Genomic DNA, 26,200 nt, shown 5'->3' with positions numbered 1-26,200 from the left:
TGTAGAAATTAATAATGGGAAGAATGACTATCTTATCCATTTAAAATAATAATAATAAAACCTGAGAAAATGACCTAGTCCATCTTCATCTAAAACATGCAGATGGTAAGGATTTGAACAATTATTTGTAAAATAAGGCAGCAATCAATCAATAAATAAATAAATAAATAAATAAATACAACAAAATAACCATAGTTTCATAAAATAATGTTAATTGAAGAAAATATCTTAGGAAAGTGCTGCTAACCTTTGGGAATGAATTGGAAAGTAGACTAGGAAATGGTTAGCAAGATAATGGAATATATAAAATAGTAGAACATTGCTCAAGAGGATATTCAATTACTCTTAGACTGAACTAATAATGGCACTGCAAAAACAAAGTATGTGTTCCTGGAAGTGGTATAGAGCTGGCTTCTTACTACATTTATAGAATGGCCATTGAGCTTAGAGGTTATGTTGGAATAAATCCTAAGTCTTAAACTAACTATGAGAAATTAGATTAAGTTGGGCAAACAAGGTTCAATGTTCACCATATTAATTCTTGGTATCAACATAGGCTTGAGAGGTCAGGCTTTAAGAAAGAATTTAAGATTTTTTACAACCAGATTTTGAAGAGGTATGTAAAGTCAAAATGTGACTTAAATAAATATTTGTCACCAAAATTCAACAATGGAAATATGTGAAGATTTTAGGGATCACTGGAAAAGGTTATATTAGGTGGTTTCTTAGCAACCTTTTCCCCTTCTTGAATTTTGGTTTTAAACTAAATGAAAGTTACACGATGGGAAATCAACGCTTTGTTGTTACAAACATTGCATTGCAATATTCACATAATTCTAGTGAGTGATCCATTATTTTGAAGTGCACTTGAGAATGGGGAAAAAATGAAGTTGAGACAGATCTGAAAAGAATAACTTCCCATTGCAGTGTTGTCTTTCTAAATGGAAGTCAAAAAATTGAAAAACAAAGGCCCTTATTGAAACTGACACTGCATGGCTTTAATTTACATCTTAAACCTGAGAGGATTTCTGCCTTAAAGCCATAAATGCACATAAGCTTTGTAAGAATGAAACATTTTAAAAGAGAGGTATACTCCTGTCTGCAGGTCACATTCCAGGTGTCACCCAAGGTCAGTGACTTGTTCTCACCACTGTTCCACTCCAGGATGTTTTATACTGCCAGATCTCCCATGGGCAATCTTAGGAAACAAGGATATGTAGAAGATAGGGTCAAGTTTTTAGTTGCTGAAATAGCAATCAAGTCCATGGGTGCCATTTTCAAATGGTTTAAGGAATTCTATTAAGGTGTCCATTCCAAAATGTCTCTTATCCATTTGTTCATATTTCAATTTATTCAATCACTCTACCATTTTTTTCTTGATCAATTTCTATAGACTAGACATCTTAATTTCTCCCATCAGGCTATATATGAAATTCCACACTGAAAGTCACTACTTTGAATCCTGTTTAATCTTCAACAGTCTTTAGCAGTTCTCTCTTAAAATGAAATATGTGTGAAAGAGCCTCTTATTCACAGATGCTTGTTTTTCATAAAAACTAATTCCGAGTGAGTGGGTGAAGAAACAATTTTTTTCTTAACTATGCTTAACTATAACTGTATAGGGTAGGTTTTGAGTAAGACACGATGACTGGCTGGTTGGCTAGTAGGAGGATTGCTAACTGTTATTGTTTGTTCAGTGGTGGTAAAATTCATGCTTTCTCTAGAATTATGAATGTCTCATTTTTATGAAGGCAAAACAAACAACTCTTATGAAAAACTTCAATTGCTGTGCCTATCTAGACAAGGAATCTGCAAAACTTCTTTGTAAAGAGGAAGCATCAAAGGACAGAGAAGTAGAAGGGAGAATGACAAGCACAGCATTGCTCACTTCAATATTTTACATAGCATTTACACCTATCAAAATCTTTAAGAATGTATCTTTGTCCTTTGGGTAAATACCTAGGAGTGGAATTGCTGCATCATATGGAAGCTCTATCTTTAGTAGGTTGAAGAATCTCCACACAGCTTTCCATAGTGGTTGGACCAGTTTGTACTCCCACCAGCAGTGCAGGAGAGTTCCTTTTCTGACTCTGGCCCAAAGTTGTTCATGCTCATGCATTACAACTAAAAATATTACATCTTGTGCTGCATCTTCTAAAAAAGAAAGCAGCAAATAATACATTTTCTAAGGGTTTTTATGGACATTTCTTTCACATACAGAAAATCCAAGAGCTATTTCACTGTTTATACTGACTGAGAGGCATTCCAGAACTCATTATTATTTATTTTTGTTTAAATAAATCAACATTGCAACTATGGCTTCACTTGAAAAAAACAAACAAAAAAAAAAACAAAAACAAAAAAAATCTTAAAGAATGATGTTAATTATCTCATAAAAATTTCCCTCAGAAGTATCATAGTGTGTGTCCTGAGATTTCTGTTTTTTCCTTGCTTTGTTATCATTGTTCCTCCTTGACAAGCTGTGGACACCAAAGGCATCAGGCTACCAGAAAATCAGATACCCCAATAGACTATGTGATGGGCAAATGAAAAGTTTCAACTTAGAGAGGGGAAATAGCTTAACCAAATCCACACAACTCACCAGTTATTAGTACCTTGGCCTCTGGTCTTGTAACATTGTCATCTCCAGATAGGGGAGGCTCCAGTTTTTCTGCCCGCCCAAAGGAAGGATGGAGGTGGACAGGAAAAATCTAGAAAAAGACTGGAAAAGGGAGGGAGAGAAGAGAAAATCTAGAGGAGGCACAGGGAGCAGAGAGATGTGGAAGAGTGTGCTTGCTTCTTGGCCTTGACCTTGTACCAGGGTCTTGGGGGAGTATGTTTTCTCTTGATGCAATGGATGGCAGAACCCATTTAGAGTGTGTAGGTTTGGGGGTCCTGGGGTGCCCCTCATTCTGCCTGCTAATAGTCTCACTGATTCCCAAACCTCTAATCTTTTCACTAAAGTGCTTTATAGAAATTGCATAGTGAATATAATTTGCAAATTTTAAAGGTAAGTCTCTAAACTCAAGGAAAGCATAATGATATTATCCCACAAAAGATGTTTATTTATAACCTTGCTCAGCATTCTGGAACGTAGAGAATCTTAGTAATTTGTAACCTAAGTAACTACCGATGTTTTTGCACTCATGGAATACCAGGCACTGTGTACCAGCTTTGCATGGGTTATTTCATTATAATTCTGAATGTTCCATGTTATCACCCTTCACCACATCTTACAGACAAAATTGAAATTTAAAGAGCAGAAGTAATGTGTCCAAAGTGATGTTAAGTCACACATGTCAGGTGAGCCCTGTGTAGGAGCTCTCCTACAGTCAGTAGGCATTTTCAGCAAACTTGTCATTTACTACTATATACTACTTTTTGCCCAGAAAAAGACAACATTAATAAGGTTCTTAAAAATCCTGCTAAGTTAAGACCAAAGAGCTAATCATCAACATTCCTCTAAATTATTCTACAAACTTTAGTAAAAGCAAGGGGGAAGCAATCTAACAATCAGATCTCCAGATACATAGCAAAGCTTATTTCAAGATAAATATAGGTGCACATTTCAATCAGCATTTGACAACTTTCTAAAAGAACAGCACTCACAGTGGCTTTATAATGAGAGAAACAACAGTGAACAAAGTACATAATTTTGTAAAGATTTTAGGAGACAGTAGATTCAGGATGTACATGTGAATAGACATGAGAAGAATTACAGAATGAGCCAAAGTAATTAAAAGAATCAGATATAGATCTGACTAGCAACATGGATATATTTCAAAAACATGGTTTTGTGTTTTTTTTATGACAGAAAAGGTATGTTTCTATTAATTTGCCATCTATAAAGTACAGTGGTGTATTATTGTTAATGAAGATTTTATGTATATGTGTGCAGAAGAATTAGGTGTATTTAAATCAAACTGTTAGCAGGCAGAATGAAGGACACCCCAGAATCCCAACTCTGCCTGCTCTAAATGGGTTCTGCCATTCACCACAGAAAGACAGAGTACACTCTAGTGTATAAGATCTTCAATAGAAAAGAACTTCAATATAATTAGTATACAATATAGAGAAGCAAAAGAATATAGTTAAAATAGTTTCTAATTAAACACCCAAAGTTACTCATCCCCTCATAGGTAAATGCCCAGCCAAACTGGGTTGGCTCAAAGCAGGACCACTGAGGCCCAAATGATTGCCACAAGTCTAACGCACCTTTTGGTGGGCAAGCATAGGAAAAGCACAGAAGGGGCCAGGCAAGTCTAGAAGGAAACGTACAAGATCAAATTGCAAGTCAAGATAAAGGCTGCCATTATCACCCTCCCCACAGGTCTCTCACCCACATCTCTGTCTCTTTCAAGTGTCTCCTTCCATGTACCCCAAGTCTCTGGTACAAGTCAAGGCTGAGAAGCAGGCACGACTTCTTCTTCTCCTTCCCCCACAGTTCTAGCCTTCCTTGGGCGGGTCAGAAAACCTGGGACCTTCCCTCTCTGTAGGGATTATACTGTTACAATAACAGTAGTCACCTGAGGTTAAGGGGGGAGGCAAATAGGACTAGGTAGAGAGATCAAAATGCACTCCATTCAGAAAGAAAGTAAAATGAAATCGTAATCATTTCTCAGTCAGGAATCAACTTCACATAGACTCCTTAATTTTTTGTAAATTTTTCTAACCAAAAATAGAAAATTTTTTGTTTTCTAAAAACTGAATCTTAATGTTTAAAGATGGCCCCTGCTCCCATAGACAGAAAGCGATGCTTAAATTGGGACTTAAAGGAGGACAGCAATTTTGTGAATGTAGGATCAGAACTTACAGTGCAGTTAAAGAAATAACAAGTTCAAAAGCCTGGAATGAGAATAATTTTTATTCAGAAAATGTCTTTCTCTCTAGGTCCCTCTTATCCCCTAGCATAGGATTAAACATTGGAGGAACACTAGAAAAGAGGCAGCAGGGACCTGCGAGAAAGCCATAGAAAAACTCCAATTCAGAGGTTCGTGAAGTCTAGCAGCAATGGCTTGTCACATGGCCCTGTTGGGGGAACAGTGTGGTTTGAATGAACTCATTCCCACCTCCATGCCAAGGAGATCCCAGGGGCCTAAGATTACAACTCCCATTGTGCCATGGACCTACCAGAACCCTTGGAAGGGGATTGCTTGGAACAAAGGGTGGAGTTAAGCAGCCTTGCTTGATAGAAAAGGTAGGACATGTGGGCTGGAGCAGACTTAGTACTTTGCCTGCCTTCAGCATGTACCCAGGAGTCCCAAATCAGGCAGCATTTGGTAGGATGTATTAACCCTCTACTCCCACCCCACCCCCGTTGCGCTCTCTCTCTGTCTCTCTCTCTGTCTTTCTCTGTCTCTCTCTCTCTCTGTGTGTGTCTCTCTGTGTGTGTGTGTGTTCCCACTCTTTTCATTTCCCTTGTAAATAATCCTTTTATTAACTGGTGCATGTCTGCCTGCCACTGGGTCTTGTTCTGAGATTTTTTAAAGCACGCAGTTGAGGACTCACCCAGGCCATCCCTTTTCCGTTTGGGGTTGCCTTGTAACAGTCACACTCACTGCTAAGATACACACAGGGGTCTCTCTGCTGGGTGTCGCGGGCATGAACAGCAACTGTGAGGAAGGGAGGTTTGGGCTGTGTTCCAGCTGAATGTTAACACTAGACTATTTTCCCTACTTTCAGAACTAAGCTAGCAATATGTTAAAGAATGCTGCTTTCTGTGCATAAATACAATCCTGCCAATTCACGGGGAAAAGGGTTCATACATTAAGATAGATTTTTCACTTTTTTAATTAATTTTCAACATCCTTTCCTCCACCCACAAGTCGTGATAAGAGCTGTAATTCTAGATTGGATCCTGATTCGTCTTTGACAAAATAATGAATCTGAGTGACAGCTGCCTGAGGTCAAAGATTTAGTTTTTGACCTTGGGACAGATCCAAACTGTCTAGCCCACACTCTGGGACCAATAGCACAGTGTTCTAATTCAAGTCTTTCAACTTGGATTTTCTCAGAACTTGAAAATCTGAGAGTGCTTGCTAAGATTTGAGATGAGTTTTATCAAAGGGATGGATATTCAAGTGTTTAGTAAAATCACTGATTTCAAGAAAATTTTAATTACTATAGAGATATCTTTGACATTTAAGAAATCAGCTTTAAAGAGTTGGTAATAATAAATTGAAATTAGTTTCAAAAAGAACAATTGATTGTTTCATTGGGTACTCTTCCCTGGACTAAATAAGTAAAATTCTTTCTGATAAGGTTCACCTCCATCTTTTTATATGGGAATGTACTGTATAACTATCAAGGGAATTTTGTGTAGAGATCACAGCAGGCCTCCAAGAATGAATCCCAATTTAAACTAAAAGCAAAGAGTTCAGCACTTTCAAAATGCCTTAACAATACTCAGAAACATTTGATAAGAATCATTATCCCAGACTGTCCTATCATATAATGTGGAGTTAAAGGTAGTGTCTTTTTTTTCTTTCTATACTCTCAGTACTGCTGATACCAGAAAGTGTGTTTTTCCACATCAAGAAATCCTTCAGTTCTAAGTGGACACAGACTGGGTGTCCTTAAATTTAACTAAATTCTGACATTAATTGCCCAGAGTTAGTGCAAACCCTGCAGGTTAAAGTCTCAGTCCCTTAAGACTGCCCCATCTTCGGTTGCTAGTCTGAAGTCACATGACAAAGACTATCACCAGCACATCTGACCAACTGGCAGAAAGGCTTCATAGTGGGTAGGAATAGCCACATACATGAGGCGAGGGCAGGAAGGGGAGAAGCTTCCTTGTTCTCCCTGGATACACCACCCTACCAGCAACCAAAAGCCCTCAAAATCCTAAGATTTAGTCTTTTGAGGCATTCCATTATCCAGGCACGACTGATTAGATCAATGTATTTATTTCCCTAGGCTAAGAATTTTAATTTTAATTTTATTCATTTATGGTTTGCACATTAAAATATTTTGGTATCTAAATCATCTTATATGAGATTTCTCCTGAGCTCTAGAAAATTATGTTGATTTGTCTACCAGGAATTAGCAGAAAAGAGGAGCTCACCTGCAGAATGTGGTGAGGTTACTTGGGTTTTAATCCTGTTTCATTCGCTCTCTTTTTTTTTAACTATTTTTTTAAAAAAAAATATTTATTTTTATACAAGAGCTGGGGTACAGTCCAGAGGCACAGGAGGGTGAGAGAATTCGTCAGAGGCAGAGCAGGTTGCAGAACATGCAGACGACTGAAATACACTGCTGAGGGGAGCAGCGGGCAAGACAGGAGAGGTCTGCTGAGCCATGTGGGAGTCTCGTCGGCCAGCCAGGATCAAACCTGTGCTTCAGAGGCTGTGGACAGCTTCACAGTGCTGCGCTCAACTCGCTGCGCCACTGGGGAGGCCCCTGTTTCTCTTAATAGCTATGTGACCTTCTGCAAGTTACTTCTTCCTGTACAAAATGAGGATAATAAACATCTCTTCATAGTGTTGTTATGACAATTGGTTACTATTAGCAAAGTATTTAGAATAATGAGAAAGTAGCAAAGTAAGTAATTGACTTATAACCTTATCTTGGTTATCTCTTAGATACCTGTCCATTCAATTCTGCCTCCATATGTTTCCCTCCAAATGGGATTCCATTTGTGTTCCCTATGACACTAAATGACACCTTCACCTACTGGACTCAGCAATGCCTTTAATGTCTGAATTCACCTCAACTTTCTACCCCTATGCACTGGGGGCCTTCCTGGTGGCACATGGGTTAAAGACAGAGCACTATCAAGCTACAGCCAGCCACTACAGCAAGAGTTCAATCCCTGCCCAGGGAGGTGACCCACATGGTACAGCAGACCTCTCCTATCTTGCCCGCTGCTCCCCTCTGCAGTGTATTTCAGGAGATCCATCTATTCTGTTCCCTGCTCTGTGTCTGTTAAAGCCTCTTACCTCCTGCACCTCTGGCCTACACTCCAGTTTTTGTATGAATAAATAAATAAATCTTTAAAATAAAAAATAAAATGTGAATTGGTAGCTAAGAGTTAAGAAATCTTCCTTGTGGGCCCAGGTCTTTGTGTTCACTAGCTTCTTGACCATATAGAAAACCTAGATAAGAATCATGAATATGACAAACTTTCATGTTTCCAAGAAGGAATATTTTTAGTTCTTCCAATCTAAAAATAAGGGCCAGAAGGTGCCAGCACCAGTTACAAAGACATTCCTGAAGACCCCCTCCCACGCTAAACAACACTGTGTAACTTCACCTCACTGACCCTTCAAAAAGACAGATTCTTTGGAAAAGCTGGTTTTGCTGTCTTGTTTTCTTGTCATAAGGAAATAAATACTTTTCCTTTTGTGCACTCCATCTTGGCAGTATCTTTTATTTAGCGGAGACACCCACAAAAAGAATGGATCCATTGAGTTCAATTACAACTTTGCCATTCATCCATCAAGAGGTCAAATTTATTTTTCCATCCTTTAATCTTAGCAGGCTCTGCAGCCTGCTTTAACGGAGAATGTGGTAGAAGTGACACCATGGACCTTTTCAGCTAGACCTCAGGAGGCCTACATTTTCCATTTTATACTCTCTCTGCAATATGCCACCAAGTAAAGAGAATCTTGGGCTGAATATGGAGTGATCAGATATCAGAGGTGAGCCAAGATACCCATCAGACAGCACCAAAACCTCAGGCCTGTGAATGAGGGCATCGTGGATTTCAAGACCATGATCAAGCCATTCCTATGACAGCATAGGAAGCAAAATTGGGTAGTTCCTTCTTAACCATGGATGAATTTTTAACTAGCAAATGTGTGAGCACTAACATTATTTTTTATTGCTGTTTTAAATCACTGCATTTGAAAATCAAAATCATTGGTTTGACGAGAGAAAAATTCCTAAAAAAGGTAAGCCTGCTCTTCTCTGAAGAAAACTTACTATTCATTTAGCTCTTAACTTAGAAGTATCATTCTTACTATTTCTTACTGTTCTCATCATTTCTAGGAATGCATTCCTCATCACTGGATTAAGCTAGAAGCTTTCTGCCTTATCCCAAAGCTCCATGAAATTGTCCTCACTATGATAACCACTTCCATAATGAACCTCTGTTTAATTGCCAATTCTGTATTCAATCGTAATAGCTTTTTGACTGTCACTGTTTTATCCATAGTTGTATCTCCAGTGACTACTATAGCTGTTGTAATCCAATAGTCATTGTTGCATGAATGACCTTGTATCACTTTTAGTCAAATGCAATGTTTCGACACCCCAGGGATAAAGGCCACCAAAACATTTTTAGAACTTGGAATCAGTACATGTGTTTGTATGGGACAGGTTGGGAAGTGTTAAGGTAGGGCCAACTTAGTGTTGAGTCTCAGGTTGCCTCAGTCTTTGACACAGGAAATGTGCCAGGCAGGCATGCTCACACTCCCTGTTGTTACACTGATGCAGTATCCCTAATCTTTTGTGATTATTGTAGAATATGTGGTTATTACAGCAAGTTAAAATGCAGGTGTCAGTAGGATGGTGTTCTGTTTTGGGACCTCAGGGGGGAATGCATTCCCTTGCTTCCCAGCTTTTACAGGGTCCACAAATTCCGTAGCTCATGGTCTATGCCCTTCATCTCCAAAGCCAATGATACTGCCTTCCACTGACCATTCTTCTGTAGGGACAGCTCCCTCTCTTAACTGTCACATACATGCAAAATGTGTGTTGGTGATGAATGTGTTAATTAGCTTTTGATAACCATTTTACAATGTAAACACATATCAAATATTTACATTGGATACATTAAATATTATAATTTATTTTGTTAAGTATACTTCAATAAAGCTAAAAGCAACAAGTTTATTATTTTATAGCTCATATATCAGAAATCTGATAATTCACATTAGTGTACATCTTGTTATCATGGTAGATTCCTTTTTATTTTTATTTATTTATTTTTTAATAAAAATTTTTTTTTTATATTCCCATACAATTGCAGCCCCCCCATTCTGACCCCAATCTCTCCCCTCCCACCCCTGCCCCCTTAAAAGTGTCTCTGGTTCGTAGTTTTTTGTTGATTTTGATTTTCACTTTCTTATAGTTATTCGTTTTCCTGGTCCTTTTTAGAGGCACTAGGGGAGAATGTTCCCTTACCTTTTCCTTTCTTTTTTTAATCTGGTAGATACCTCCCATGATTCCTGGCTCATGAACTCCTTCCTCCAAAGTCAGCAACTTCACATCTTTCTGACCTTATTTTTCATAAACATACCCACTTTAATCTCCCATCTGGGAAAGTCACTCCAAATTTTAAGATTGATATAATTAGATTGAATCCACCTGGGTAGTCTAGGCTAAGCTCCCCTCTCAATGTCTGTAGTTTTAATCACATATACAGACTACCCTTTTCCATGTAAGGTAACATATTCAAGTTCGAGGTATTAGGATTGTGGAAATTGGGTGGGGGGGGGCATTTCCATTATTCTGCCATCTAGAGATGTGGTGCCCTTTCCATTTTGGTGTTACTGCGGGCAGCAGTTTTTTCTGACTGTTCTTCTGGCACAGTTTAAGTTTCCTTATTCCTGGCTCCAACAAGCAAATTCTTTCCTGCCCTTTCAGCCTCATCAAGAGTCTCAAGTTTCTTTTAGGCCTCTGAGCATCACTAAATTCCACAGCCAGTGCCATTAGGCATTGTTCACTCAGAAAGGCTTGTATGGTGTCTATTGAGGCTGATATACCCAGTTTGCTTCTTCACTTGCGTCTGGGAGTTCACCAGGCACCTCTGTGTGTGTGTGTGTGTGTGTGTGTGTGTGTGTGTGATCTCAGGGTCTCTACATCTTCAAATTATTTCTCCACGTGGTCTCTCCATTTCACCCCTCTTTCAATATAGTCACACAGGGCCTCTCCTGGTGGTGCAGCGGTTGAGCGCTGGGTTGCGAGGCTGCCCTCAGCCTCTGCAGCACCAGTTCGATCCCTGGCACCGGCAAGGGTCCCACCCAAAAAAAAAAAAAAAAATATATATATATATATATATATATAGTCACACAAATTCAATACAGTCACACTATACAGTATACAACTACTCTTCAGTATAGTTAAACATAAAGAAAGTGATAACAGGCATTTTTAATACTTGGATTTTGAATTTCCAAAATGTTAACTCTGCCCCAGTCCATCAGTTAAGAGTCCCAGGGCCAGACCTAATTTAGGAGAAGGGAAACAGACTATATATAGTCAATATCTCATTGAAAATGAGAATACGGGAAGGTAGATATTGCTGTGGACATATAAACATTCCCAAATTACCACCGGAATTTTAATAATTTATTTCCTCTATTTTAATCCTTCTTTACACATTTCATTGTATTGCAGGCAACTAAAGTTGACAAATACTCATCTTTGCCTCTGCATCTTTACTAAATTCTAAATGTTTCGATTTGGTTTTAAAAAGTATCAGTTTACGTAGTAAAATAATATTAGAGCTGTATCAAAAAAGTGGACGGGAAGGAGAGTGAGCAAAGATGAAGAGGAGGAAGGGAGAGGAGGGAAGAAAGGAAATGTATCAGGGAGAGAAGAGGAAGAGAAAAAGAAATCCTCTGGGCAATCCTTTGACAATTTTCTAGTTATGAAAACTGTGAGGGAGGTGATGCTTTGGCATTTACTGGGTTGAGATCAAAGATGTAGATTAGCATCCTACAATGCACAGGACAGCTCCCATAAAAAAAAGCCATTTGGTCTAAATGTTAATGCCACAAGGTTGAGAATCCTTGATCTAGAAGAAAGTTTGTTGTTGAGCTATTATATTGTCTATGAAGATTATTTGAGAATGCTTAATAATTCCATTTATTCTATTACTACAGTAATATGAATTATTTAGTAACACTGAAAAATACCAATAAGTAAAACTAATATTAAAGATGTTTACAATAATATGGACAGTGATATCATTCAAGCTAGTTTTGACTTCTACAATTCCTGAGAGTTTACTTTAATGAAAGAACAGCCTTCAAATTAAAAAAGGAACTAACTAATTTCATAACAAGCCATAATGCTAGAGTGATTAAAACTATACTCTACTTGCATATGAATGTACAAGGATATTAATGAAAAACAGAATCTTCAAGCACACATGTATTTTTGGGATGCAATGTATGAAGAGATATAATATCCTCTATATGAAAGACATGAAATATCCAATATTTGAGGAAAGAAAAGAAATTCTAAGTCATTATGCTGGGACAATTAAGCTGTTAATGTAAGAAAAAAGTAAGTGAGATACCAATTTCAGGTTATACCTACAGACACACTGTCTACCAAAAGGATTTGAGTGTTCATTTAAAGAAGGTAATAAAAATATTTGAAGGAAATATAGAAGTTTATAAGCTTTAAATCTGGAAATCATAAGGGAAATGATTAATAGCTTAAGAGAATGACAGTTTGAAAATTCTGTAAAGCAAATGTGGAGTTGGTGGGGGGAGAGAAGAGAATAGATTGCACCAGAAAATAATTCCTTAATTTATAATAAATAACAAATTAGGGATTAAACTCTGATGCATTATTGTATGTATCTTATTCATTATCACACCCAAAAGACAAAATTCAGACAGTACAAATGCTTATGAAGTTACAAAAGTTGTAACATTAATATCTTCATGAATTAGTAGCATTAATACCATAGCTAAAAATGAAAATTAAAACCATTTAATTGAGAACCATTAAGTTAGAAAAATCTGTGAAAAGTCAATAAATATCCAATTTTGAGGAAAGCTATGGGAAATGGATATTCTCCATTGGTAGTGGTGGCTATATTATACTATTAAAACTTCTTCCTAGCAAAAATTATCAAATGCTGACATAGGCACATTTTTCACCAAGAGAGTTACATAACATATGTGATTAGAGCATTGTTCCACAGTTATGGCTACCAACAAAATACACGAAATATGCTATTTCAACTTTCTGTAAATGAAACTGTTGATAAGAATGTTTATGTCCACCAATGTGGATGTTGTGTGTATGTGTGTGATGTGTGTGTATGTGTGTATATATATATATATATATATAATATATTATAATTCATATGATACTTGTAGCAATAAAAATTTAGATGGACCAAAAATGTAATAGCTGAAACATTTCTAAGATAATTTGAATTAAAGAACTAGTTGCATGCAGTTACACTACCAACACTACTACTGACCCTGCTACTATTACCATTACATGTATTAGCTAACAATTTAGTGAAGATTATATGGCTGGCATTGCTCTATACATTTTACATGTATCATCTTTGTTTCAACTTTGTAATAACACATTTGATATGTATTAATATTTTCTGTATACTACTGAAGGGGAGATCAAAAAGCAAATAATTTAAACAAATTGCCAGGATCACAGAACTTGTGGATGTTGGAGTTGGGATTGGCTCCAAAGCACACATTTCAATCAAGTTTTCATTAATGAACTCAACAAATATTTGCTTGCATCACAGGTAATCTTCCATGATCTAGAAAATAGTAGTAAATTAACTTGACCAAAAAATCTCTCAGATTTTGCCCCCAAGTAGATACATTACAACAAAACAAAATATATAGCATGTCACTCATAATGTGATAAGAACTATGAAGATGAATATGTCAAGGGCAGAGAGGGTCAGGAAATACATGTAGGAGAGGAGGTTTTAGTGCTTAAAAAATGCAGTCAGGGGCCTCCCTGGTGGCACAGGCAGCTGAATGTCACACTGTGAAGCTGTCCGCAGCCTCTGCAGCGTGGGTTCGATCCTGGCCAGCTCATGAGAATCCCACATGGCGAAGCAGACCTCTCCTGTCTTGTCTGCTGCTCCCCTCAGCAGTGTATTTTGTCAATCTGCCTGTTCTGTTCCCTACTCTGTCTCCGGTGAATCCTCTCACCCTCCCTTGCATCTGGCCTGTACCCTGGTTCTTGTATAAAAAATAAATAAATCTTTAAAAAAAAATGCAGTCAGGAAAAAGACTAATTATAACAAAGTAAAAATCAAAATTAACAAGCAACTGTAAACCAGAGACACACTACAGGGTGGTAGGAGGGAGTAGGATCAAACCAAGGGGGGTGGGAATTGTATGCAGATTATAACCAAGATGAAAATGCATACATTGGGCAAAAATGAAAAATGATGTAAAAAATATATGAAATAAAAAAATAAAATAAAAAAGAGGGAAAAATGAAAAAAATCAAACAAACAAACAAAAAATGCAGTCAGGAAAGATCTTAGTCAAAGGAGATATTTTGGATAAGACTTAACAGACATGAAGAACTAAGCCGAGTAATATCCTATGGAAGAACATATCCAGAGAGGAAAGAACAAAAGCATAAGGATGTTAAGTATGAGCTCATGGCAAATCAAAGCAAAACAAACAAAAAGGCATTTGAGATTGGTTATATATGTGCACATTTACTTGGAAATATTCTAGAAGGAAACACATTAAACCACAAAAAGTGATTATATCTAGGGAAGGAAGTGGTATTTGGCAGTTGTATATGGGACATGTATTAGTTGAATGGAGGGATGATGACCTAAAGGGCGCTTCACTTCTCTCTTACGTGTTTCTATTTTATGTAAAGTTGTGAATGTGTTGGGGCCTTTCTGGTGGCCTCAGCACTATCACTGCTAAGGGCTGAGTTTGATCCCCAGCCAGGGAGCTAACCCACATGTGGCACAGCAGACTCCTCCTGTCTTGCCCGCTGCTCCCCTCAGCAGTGTATTTCAGTAGATTCATCTGTTCTGCTCCCCACTCTGTCTCTGGTGAATCTTCTCACACACACTACCCCCCTCCCAGCCCTGCACCTCTGGGCTACATCCCACTACTATGCCAAAAAAGAAAGAGAGAAAGAGAGAGAGAGAGAGAGAGAGAGAGAGAGAGAGAGAGAGAGAGAGAGAGAGAGAGAGAGAGAAAGAAAAGAAGGAAGGAAGGAAGGAAGGAAGGAAGGAAGGAAGGAAGGAAGGAAGGAAGGAAGGAAGGAAGGAAGGAAGGAAGGAAGGAAGGAAGGAAGCAAGCACTTATTTTGAATAAGACCTAATGGACATGAAGAACTTAGTCTAGTAATATTACTACCTGATCAGTTACACTACCAACACTGATAAAACAGAACTATATTGTAGGTAAAATGCTTGGGAACTATCGAGATAAATCATCCATGACCAGTTGTGTCATATATTTGCTCTCCAGTATACTTTAAAGTTTTCGCTGAAACATGAAGTTCCCCTTTAATGCCTTCTATGAAGCACTGGTATTAAGAGAAAAATGAAATAATCATAAGTATAAAATATAGATATATAACTGCATGATATGAGAAAACTTTCTTGAATAAGCATTTGAAGAGTCAACTTGAATTGCCCTGAAAAGATTCATAGTTTATCTTTAGTGAAAATGGAATGTTTTCCCCTGATCATATATTAAACTTTTAGTTCAATAATTCACTTTGACATAAGCTGCTTGTTCTTACAGGTTTACTACACATTATGCAGGGCAAAAGGGCAGATGTCTAGGAAACTACACACATCTTGAATTTTGCGTGAATACAGTCTGATAAATTTTTAAAAACTCAATTGACAACATGAATTATATTTAGATCAATATAGATAGAAAACCTGAAGGATAATGCTTAAAATCTAATTGTCAAAAAAAAAAAATTGAGTGGATCTGAGGAAACTGAAATAGAAAAACAAAAATCTATTGCATGACACATAGACAGCTTTGTTTGTTCTGACATTTACAAATCTATCTTTAGTAGTACAGGGTGACCAAAATACTGCATATATAAATATTAGTATATATTAGTAAAGAAAAAGATATAGCTCTTTGTAAAATAAAATTGAAAACTAATAAAGTATCAGTTTTTTATGAGTGTGAGGATGTAAGAAGTGTGGCATGCACAAATGATAAAGTTAATTATCTTAAGAATTAATTCTAGTCATACATACAGTAGCACATAGAAAAAATGAGTAAAGCAGAAATTAGTGACCATTTCTAGAAATGTATAACAAAATGAATTTTAACTACACAGAGAAATAAACAAAGTCCTTTAGACTAGCTGGTTACTTATAAAACATGGAGAAAGTTCTGGAATATCAAATATAAAAACCACAAATACATGAGAACAACAAAGTAGAAGAGGTAGATATCAGGAGAGGGTACTGGTGGGAGAGATGAAAGATGACCCCTTTTAAGAATGCTTATGGGAAATATTTTAATAAATAGGACTGACAACTGAAGTCACTTTTATTCTGTGGCATTCTGAAGCAGTTTCCAGGCTTTAGGAAAAATTAACAAGTCTATTTTTGTATTTATTTAGAGTCTCTGTATCCGTTGTACTTTTAGGGTGACATATTCTGTAAATAGGTTTACACAGACAATTCAAAAATGATGTTTCCGTTGAATTATACTGCTTTAACACACTCCAAATGTAAATGTTGGGCAGAATTAATTCTTGTGAGGTGCAAAGCAAAATATTATGATCAGATTTTGAAATAATTAAAAATTCCAGATAATCTAGGCCTTTAACTAGGAATTTTTAGATATTGTTATTTCTTCTTCTGTAGATGTATACTCACTTGATGGGAGGGCAAAGTAGTGTGTTAGCTCGCAACGTATAAACAGCATTCCTCTTTGACAAGCAAAGTAATTCAGATCTCCCTGCATGTGTGATTATAGGACTCAAATGGCAGGAAATGTGAAACTTGAGCAAAATTATAACTGGGTTCCATAGGTTAAAAGAACCAAACAGCAGCAATCGACTTTTGCTCAGAAGTCATTTCTTTCCTGCTGTTGTCTCTTCCTTGTGTTTGTCTGCTCTCCAATCAGCCCAAATTGCCGCGTTCATGTCATCTCCCTCAGCTGGACTTCTTCAGGACACTTTCTAGCTGCAGGAAGCACAATGAATTCACAAGGAACCCAGCGCTTTCCCACAGGATCGCTGGGCAACGGAATGAGCTATGTGTAAATAGTGGAGAGGCACCTTCCTTTTTAGGCAAATGATAGGCTTTTTAGGCAAATGATACCAATCAGGTTGTTTTCATGGACAACAAACTTGAAGGAGGTTTGACTGGGCTAGGACCAGAGTGAGACGATGATTTTTTATTTCCCTCTAGGTGTGTAGAGACATCAGTTTGATGGCTATACTCCTGTTCTTTCTCTGAAGGCATACACAGGATCTCTTTGTGTTGACAATTTTCTGTGTGTAAGTGATCAAGACATATTCAACGTTACATTAGAATATGAGAAATGGAAATATATTTAATTAAAAGAAGCAGGGATTGGGACAATTTATGGGACATCAGGGATTTAAATCACCCCAGGAGTTTGTCTTCCAACTTCTCCTCGGATGTTAGCTTCATCATCTCAAAGTAGTTTTTCACTTGAGGCCTAACTATGGCCCCTTAAAGCTCCAGAACTACAAAAAATAGAAGAGGAAACTCTCTTCACAATTCATTTTAAATATGGAAAATTTTAGGAAGCATCTCTGAATGACCTAACCCACCGTGGCCTGGAAAAGGAGAGTACAAGAGTTCTGATTTCCACACACAATGGTGCAGGGCGGAATCTGAAGAGCAATTCAAATCTCATTAGTGGGGATGGGCAGACAAAAGAATAAGTGTCCAATCCATTCACAGCAAAAGATCAATGGGATTGACACTTTCACATTCATATTTCCTAATGATCACTAGCTCTCACAGTGCTTTCAAAGCATTATTTTCAAGTATGTGCCTTTCTAATTCTCAAATAACCCTATTATGTTATTCTTATTTCCAAATGTGTAAACTTTTCAAATGAAAGCTATGCAAGCGGTATCCCTGGTGGTGCAAGGGGTTAAGTCGCAGCACTATGAAAGCTATCTGCAGCCACTGCAGCATGAGTTCAATCCCCTGCCAGGGAGGTGAACTACATGGAGCAGCAGTCCTCTCCTTGTCTCTACTGCTGCTCCCCTCAGCAGTGTATTTCAGTAGATCTTTCTGTTCTGCCCCCACTCTGTCTCTGGTGAATCCTCTCACCCCCTGAGCCTCTGGCCTGCTCCCTAGCTCTTATATGCATTAAAAAAAAAAAAAAAAACTTAAAAAAAAAAAGCTATAGAATAAGGTTATGTCATCTTCCCAAAATAAATGGAAGAAAGGATTCAAATTGCAATCTTTTAAGTTCTGACTGTAAGTTATTTTTGTTTTTGTTTCTCTGTACAAATGATGTGAGTGAAGGAATGTATATGACTAGCAGCCTCCCAGATGCTAATGGGACACCTAGGTAGTTTCATTGTTGGTGACTCCTCATATATACAGAACAACTACTAAAATGCTAACAGCACCTTTCACCAAATATCAAGTCAGAACATAAAAGAGGAAGAGAAAAAAGAGGAGGGGAAGGAAGAGGAATAAGAAAGATTATGAAATAACCAACTTACATTTCATTAAAACTTACTTTCATTTCCTCAATAATGATAGTGCTGTCTGAAAAGTTGCATAACTATTTCACAAAAAAATATTGTATTAAATACCATAGCAGCATAGAAAAGAAAAAAATAGTGTTTTATCCCTATTTTGTAAATAAGCTTTATGGAGATCAAAAACTATTTTCACATAAACAATAAATATCAGATCTGTACACAAATGTCTATTGATCAACCTTTTCCCCAAGAGGATGTAGCCCTGGATTTTTGATATTTCATTGCTCTTCCTCTGATTTTTAAATGTTTATATTAGAATATCAAGCGTGTAAAAAAATCTCAATTGGGTTTCATGGCAGTGTCTTAGGTAGGTAACAGGATCGCTTAAAAATTGATGCAAACGTTTGTGTGTCCATGTTTGGGGGGGAAGGGTTCTTAACTTTCAACCAAATCATCCAAAACTCTAAAATACATCCCACACAAATAAACTCTCAAACCACTGTTTCCCTTGGTTTTACATGTAGTTCCATCAAATTCACGCTGACTGAGCGCTCACTTGCCAGCGTTGCCTGGAGCGCTTAGTGCCAGAGCTTCGGCCCCTGCCTGCAACATTGCGGTCAAAGAGACACTCAACACACAACATCTTCCCTTTTGTTTCTTTCATAAATCATCCCATTGCTCATATCCATATCTCTATAATTATATGCTGCTCCCAGACCAGTCCTACATAGAAATTTTCCAAACTACAGCTACAATCCCACCACCTTGGTACTCACTGTTTACAGGAGAGGGCTGACTCTTCAGTATGCTCCTAGAACACAAATACCTTTTAACAGATTTGTGACCTCCCCATAGCTCCTTCTGGCATGCTCACTTTAGATTTCGTGCCTATGAGGACCCACATATGGTGATATGCGAGCATTTCAAGTGGGCATCGAGAGCATGGGTGGGCCAAGCAGAGCAAGGAGAATAATAAAGGAAGCCACGCGGCGAGGGTGCTGATTGCTGCAGAGTGGCAGCAGCGGGCATTGCCGGAGAGAGGTCGGAAGAAAGCCTCCAGCTGCGCCTCCCCATCTCAGGATGTCAGGAGGGGCACTCTCAGCGTTAAGGATGATAGAAGTCGTTGAAACGTACAAAGAACTCAGTGCCTGGGTGGTGGTGGGATCTAGCGATGGTGGGGTGCGGCTGCTATCACAGCAGCTTGAAGCCTGATTAAAGTGCAAATGCCAAGTGAAGAATTTCTTCAAAAGAACAGCACAGTAATAGCAATATATCGAAGTTGTTTGGGCTATTCATTTTCAAAATGCAGCCTATTCCACAATGAAAAATAGGGCAACCTGATAGAATAGACAGAGGGTCTTTTCTGCCAGAAAATATCAATAGATAAGATCATACCTGTAAGTAGAAAAGGGCAAAGGGATTCTGAGCAGCAAGTATTTGAAAAGTACCGTTGCAGCCCCTTCTTTTATAGTTCAATATTGCACCACCACATTCAATACAAAATTCAGTACAGTATTAGATTTCAAAGTCTGGCCATATTGAAGTCACCTAAAAGGCAAGGAAGCGAAGTCTTTCATCACCCTCATTGTGAATGTGACAGACTTTCAAAGGAAAACTGCCTTCTGTTTCTGATAGTTCATTCCCATTTCACAAAGATGTGTCTGGGATCAGTCCCTGTCCTGCCCTCTCACCCGCTGTTCCCACCGACTGAATTCACTCACTTTCTTGTTTCACGTGTAGGCCTGAGCCTGCACTTACCCCGGGACTGGAAGTTGCCTCTGTAGGAAATATATGAAGATGCTTCTCGGTTGAGACAGAAGGGCTAGTTCCTACCAAAGATGTTTGCCTCTGCTGCGGAGGTCCTTTTTCTTCACTTGATAGCTAGGCCTCTCTGTCCTGAGCTAGACAAAGTAACAGAGTAATACCCAGGGAAAGGGGCAGTTCCAAGTTCCCTGTTCCACCCTGAGGATGGTGGTTCTGAACAGAAAGGAGAAGCCAGAAAAGATTGCGAGGAGGACCATAAAAAGAGAAGACCTGGCTGAGGAGAAGCAGAGAGAGGTAGAGAGGGAAGAGGACTGGAGGAGGCACGTGGAGCAGAGAGACATGTCAAGTTTTCTCGGCCTTGGTTTTTGCCAAGTACTTGGCAGACATAGGGTACTTCAAACAGACATGGGTGAGAGATCCGTGGGGAGGTTAACAATGGCAGCATTTATCTTGATTTTGATTTGGCTCTTTTCCTTCCAGACTTCTCTGGTCCCTTCTGCCACCTTTGCTATGGGTTCCAAGCAGAAGGTATCTTGGACTTGTGGCAAGCTTTTAGGCCTCAGTGATCCTGCTCTAGGCCAACCCTGCTTGACTGGGCATTTGCCCACAAGGGGAATGAGTAACTTTGGATGTTTCACTTGGAACTATTTTTAACCATATTCTTTCTCATCTCTTTCTTGCATACTAATTATATAAAAGTTCCTTTCCATTAAAGGTCTTATGCAGGCCTCCCCAGTGGTGCAGTAAGTTGAGCGCCACGCTGTGAAGCTGTCCACAGCCTCTACAGCGCAGGTTTGATGCCCAGCCGGCCAGGGAGATGCCCACATGGCGCAGCAGACCTCTCCAGGGAGATGCCCACATGGCGCAGCAGACACTGCTCCCCTCAGCAGTGTCTTCGGTCTATCTGCCTGTTCTGCTCCCTGCTTTGTCTCTGGTGAATTCTCTCACCCTCCTGTGCTTCTGACTGTACCCCAGTTCTTGTATAAATAAATTTAAAAAAAAGGTCTTATGCATTAGAGTATGTTTTCTCTTAATGGGTCAGGAGGCAGAACCCACTTAGAGTGGACATGTTTGGGGGTCCAGGGGTACCCTTCACCATGTCCTGTAACAATAAAAAATTCACTAAAATGGATATGGGATTTAGGATCCCGAAGACAAATTCTAAATCTTTTTTTTTTTTTTAATTGAGTTTGGCCAAGTTACATAGCCATTCTGAGCCTCAGTCTCTTCTTTTTGCAGTGTATTAGTATATGCTTAATTGTGATTTGGAGAGAAATAGAAGAGACCATATATCTAAACCAACCTGCATTAAACAACGGTTTTGTTCACATTGTTACTCCTTGATTTTCTGCTTTCCTTGCAGTTCCAAAGTGTTGCCTCATTTGTATCTACCTGCTTGGCTCTTGTCTCATACACATTCCAGTGGTCTCATTTGCCTGCCCACTGCTTTTCTTTTCTTTTTTTTTTCAAAGATTTATTTATTTATTTATTCAAGCACTGTGTACAGTCAGAAGCGCGAGAGGGTGAGAGAATTCACCAGAGCCAGAGCAGAACAGGCAGACGGACGAAGTACACTGCTGAGGGGAGCAGCGGGTGAGACAGGAGAGGTCTGTGCACCATGTGGGACCCTCGCCTGTGGCCAGGGATCGAACCGGCACTGCAGAGGCTGTGGGCAGCTTTGCAATTCAGCACTCAACCGCTGCGCCACCGGGGAGGCCCCACTGCTTTTCTTTAAATTCATAGAGCTGGCTTATAATCATACCCTGGGAAACACTGGTGATGCTGCCTGGTTCACCACTCAGTTGTGTGATGGTCATGGGTAGAAGCTGCTCAGATATGCCACAGGGCATAAGTGATGGGTGGTTCAGCTGCTGCTGCTGCTCTGTACCCACTCACCAGGGCATTCAAGCCAAGACCAGGTCCTGGAAGCTCACCAGGGTATTCAAGCCTAGGCTAGGTCCTGGAAGCTAGTACAGCATTCATGTGGAGACCACACTTCTGGGAAGCTGTTTTCCCCCCAAAACTGAGTATGACAGTCACACAGCAATGGTCAATTTTATGTGTCAACTTAAGGAGATATTAGTCAAATATTATTCTGGGTGTTTCTGTAAAAGTGTCTTAAAGATGAGATTAACTTTAAATCACTAAAATAAAGCAGATTACTCTCCATAATGCAGCTGGGCCTCATCTGATCAGTGGAAATCCTACTACAAAAAGTATGACCTCCCTGGGAGCAAAGAGAATTCTGCTAACAGACCTAAACTATGACACTGGCCTGGGCCTCCAGCTTGCTGGTCCACCTTGTCGATTCTGGGCTTGCCAAGTCTCCACAATCATAAACATGTTTATGGGAATAGGGGTGTGGACTCACATGCACACTTCCTATTGGCTCTGTGTTATTTGCAAATACATGTGTGTATACATATATATACACACACACACACATACACACACGTATGTATATACATGTCTTAGTTGGTTCTATTTCTCTGAAAATTCTGACTAATATACATACTAAGATAAACCCTTTCCCACAAAATTAAAAAACTCCCAGGGCCTCCCTGGTGGTGCAGTGGGTTAAGCACAATGCCGTGGGGTTGTCCGCAGCCTCTGAAGTGCAGGTTCAATTCCCAGCCAGCCAGGGAGATACCCACATGGTATGGCAGACCTCTCCTCTCTCTGCCACTGCTCCCCTCAGCAGTGTTTTCGGCCAGTCTGCCTGTTCTGCTCCCGGCTCTGTCTCTGGTGAATTCTCCCACCCTCCCACACCTCTGGCCTGTACCCTAGTTCTTATATAAATAAATACATTTTTAAAAAATAAATAAAAATAAAAACTCTCCCAAATGGCAAATTAATTCAGTTTGTCTCCTACATACTTTGCTGATCGTGCTAACTCTTTCTTGGAGGGACAGTGTAGTCTAGGACTCATTCTGCTCAAAATTCCTTCCTACTATTTTCTCCATTCACATGTACTAAATACACATCATGGGCATGGTGTTTCCCCACATGCTCTTGCTTCCTCCACTAGTAGATCTCTTGCAGCTCTAACTCTGGCTTAATGTCTGCTTTTTGGCAAAGGCAACTACAGCAATGTGCTTGCACTTCTGCTCTCAGTCTCACCTTTGTCACATGCTTGGGGTTTCCCACTACTCTTTTACATTTCTGTAAATGAGATTTTTAAAGCACTAACAAGATGTTATTCATCTTGGGTCAAGTACCTTTAATATCAAAACCAGGACCCTCTAATTTAGCCATTCCCAATACCTTTCAGATCCCATAGTTACGGAAGTCAGACTCGCCTTGGGGCCTGATCTCAACTCCCTCAGTCTCCACCAATCTTCTATCTTCTATGAATATTTAATCTTTCAATTTAAATACAATTTTTCTTAAGATGTCTTTCCTGATCCCCCAGATCAGGGTTACCTGCTATTACTCTGTGTTCCCATATACCCTTATATCTGCTCTAATGTCAGACTTCTTAGTTGATAATCTAATTACTTTTTTCTCTAATTTTCTCTTTCTACATAAAACCCTTTGAGATGATAGTGCCTTTTTTCATAGTTTCTCTTTCACAAATAGTTTGCTCAGTAAAACTTATTATCATAGGTGCTCAGTAAATATTATTAGTTAAATTAGCATATTCCAGGTCATAGCAAAAGTCCAGAGAAGATGATTCTGTACTTCTGAGGTTGATTTCTTAAAAATAAGTTCTTGCTTGAATGGCTGTATAGAGGTTTTTTTTTTTTTTTTTTTTTTTCCGTAAGGTACATAATATCCAATAAAGTCATGAAAGGTGGTTTTTTTACAATCTTGTATATTCTAGGGAGTGGGTCAGGGAGGGGAAGGAAGAAGTTTAGGCAAAATATTCACTCTGCCAAAAAAGTGGTGACTATGGGCCTCTCTGGTGGCAGAAGGGGGTAAGCACAGCACTATGGCTATCCACAGCCTCTGTAGCATGAGGCCCCAACTGGCCAGGGAGCTACCCACAAGGCACAGCGGGACTCTCCTGCCTCATCTGCTGCTCCCCTCAGCAGTGTATTTCAGTCAATCCACCTGTTCTGCTCCCCACTCTGTCTCTGGTGAATCCTCTCACCCCCACACCTCTGGCCTGTACCCCAGTTTTGTATGCATAATATTAAAAAAAAGAAGTGGTGACTTTTATAACTGTTTTAGAAGGTGCTAATTAGAAGACATGCATCAAAGTGTATAGTGATGTGCTCAGCACACAATAGATTGTTAAAGTTGACCAGTAGATTCCAACTTCCTTCCTTGCCTTTCTCTGACGTCATCTCAGCACCTTTCCTTGCAGCATGTGTTTAATTTGGTGCGTGGTGGAGGTAGGTAAACTCAAGGAAGAAATCATCCCTTCCACTTTTCAGTGCTCTATTCCTCCTTCCCCATGTCACACATGTTTTACCTCCATAAGTATTTATTGAGTCACCCCTAGAAGCAAAACATATAACTAGTCCACAAAGAGGAAAGTGGGGGAGGGTACAAAGGCATGTAAGGCAAAAAACCTTGCTCTCTAGGAATCTGTAACCCAATAAATGAGCCAGACATATAAGTTAATTCAAATACAAGAGAGATAAAAACACTGTAGAATACGCATTCACACACTACCTCTAACAGGATATCAAGGAGAAAGTTTAATCTCAGCCCACCCCTGTGAATATGAACCTTTGATACCTTGCTCAGTAGTTGGTACCCAGCTCAGTGACATTTCCACGCAGGGAGTTCTTAATGTTAAATATGAATTGCATAAGCATTTTCTCTCATTCTCATTTAAACTTTGTGTTATCTAATTTCACTGAATTTTATTATGATGATAAAAGGTGAATAGGAGTACTTAGCTTCTCAAAATAAGGGACTTTTTGCTTTGAAATTTAATTTTTTACCCTTTTCTAACAAATTTTCACTCACTTTCTCCTCTTTTCAAATGAAATAATCCTGGCCTTTCCATCTCTTCTCACATGTGTCTAATCATTTAATTTGCACTCCTGGAGACCTCTCCAACAATCTGCTGTGAACAGATACCTTTATTAAGATGTTCATAATGACTGTGAGACCTTTCTCCTTCAAGGGTATAGTTAATTCAAAACCTATCATTGCGCACTGCACCAGTATCTTCAATTATTCACTACAGTGTGAAGTACCATTGTCTTGGCTCAGTGTTATCTGACACCAGATTACTCAGCACACTATCTTTTTGTTGGGTCCTTCTGGAGTTGCTCAAAATGTTCCTCAATCCTGCCCAGCCTAACTAATTCTCTGTTACCAACACATTTTGCAATCTCATTATTCAGAAGACTTTCCAGATTGAGTGGTGTTAACATTTACAAGAAATCTGGTTCCAATACCATTCCCTGGGGCACCTTTCCATTAACCTCCTTTCAGAGTAACAACATCATTTATTCTTACCTTTCATTTTCATTGTTAGCCATTTTTTTTAACTTAAAGATTTTACAAGACAAAATTTTACCTCTCACCTCTCGGGTCCTACATACGGCCGAAATGGATCCAAATGTCTTCTGGTTAGGAGCTTGATCAAAAGCCTTTTGAATGTCTAAATATTTAATGCCCACTACCTCTCTACACTTCACTATTTTGTTAACTCTTTCAAAAATTCTAAATAGATTAGAAAGGCATGATTTATCCAAGCTGAAGCTGTACATACTACCCACCTGGGTGTTTTATAACCCTCAGTAATGATTTTATCAGCTATTTTTTCTCATCCTGAAGGTAACACTCATTGGTAAGTAATTCCCCAGGTAACTCCGAGCTCATTATTTAAAGATGGGCACTCCTGCCTGTTTGTCCAGACAAATAGGCACCTAATGGAAATTCAGACCAAATAACATAAAACCTATTTTCTCTCTGACATATTCAACCACCGTCCTAAAACACCTTGGGGCATGTCAGAGCAAAAAAGAAAGCCTTAGTTCGACTATTAAATGAACACTGTGTACTTTGCCTGCCCTAAAAGGAACATTAAGCTAGATTTAGTTTAGATATAAGGAAAAATTCCCTGACAGACCTCTTTAACCCTGAAATGGGTATG

Source organism: Talpa occidentalis, unplaced genomic scaffold, assembly GCF_014898055.3.
Source record: "Talpa occidentalis isolate TD23 unplaced genomic scaffold, MPIMG_talOcc4v2.1 talOcc4.9, whole genome shotgun sequence".
NCBI lineage: Eukaryota > Metazoa > Chordata > Mammalia > Eulipotyphla > Talpidae > Talpa > Talpa occidentalis.
This window is presented reverse-complemented; position numbering follows the sequence as displayed.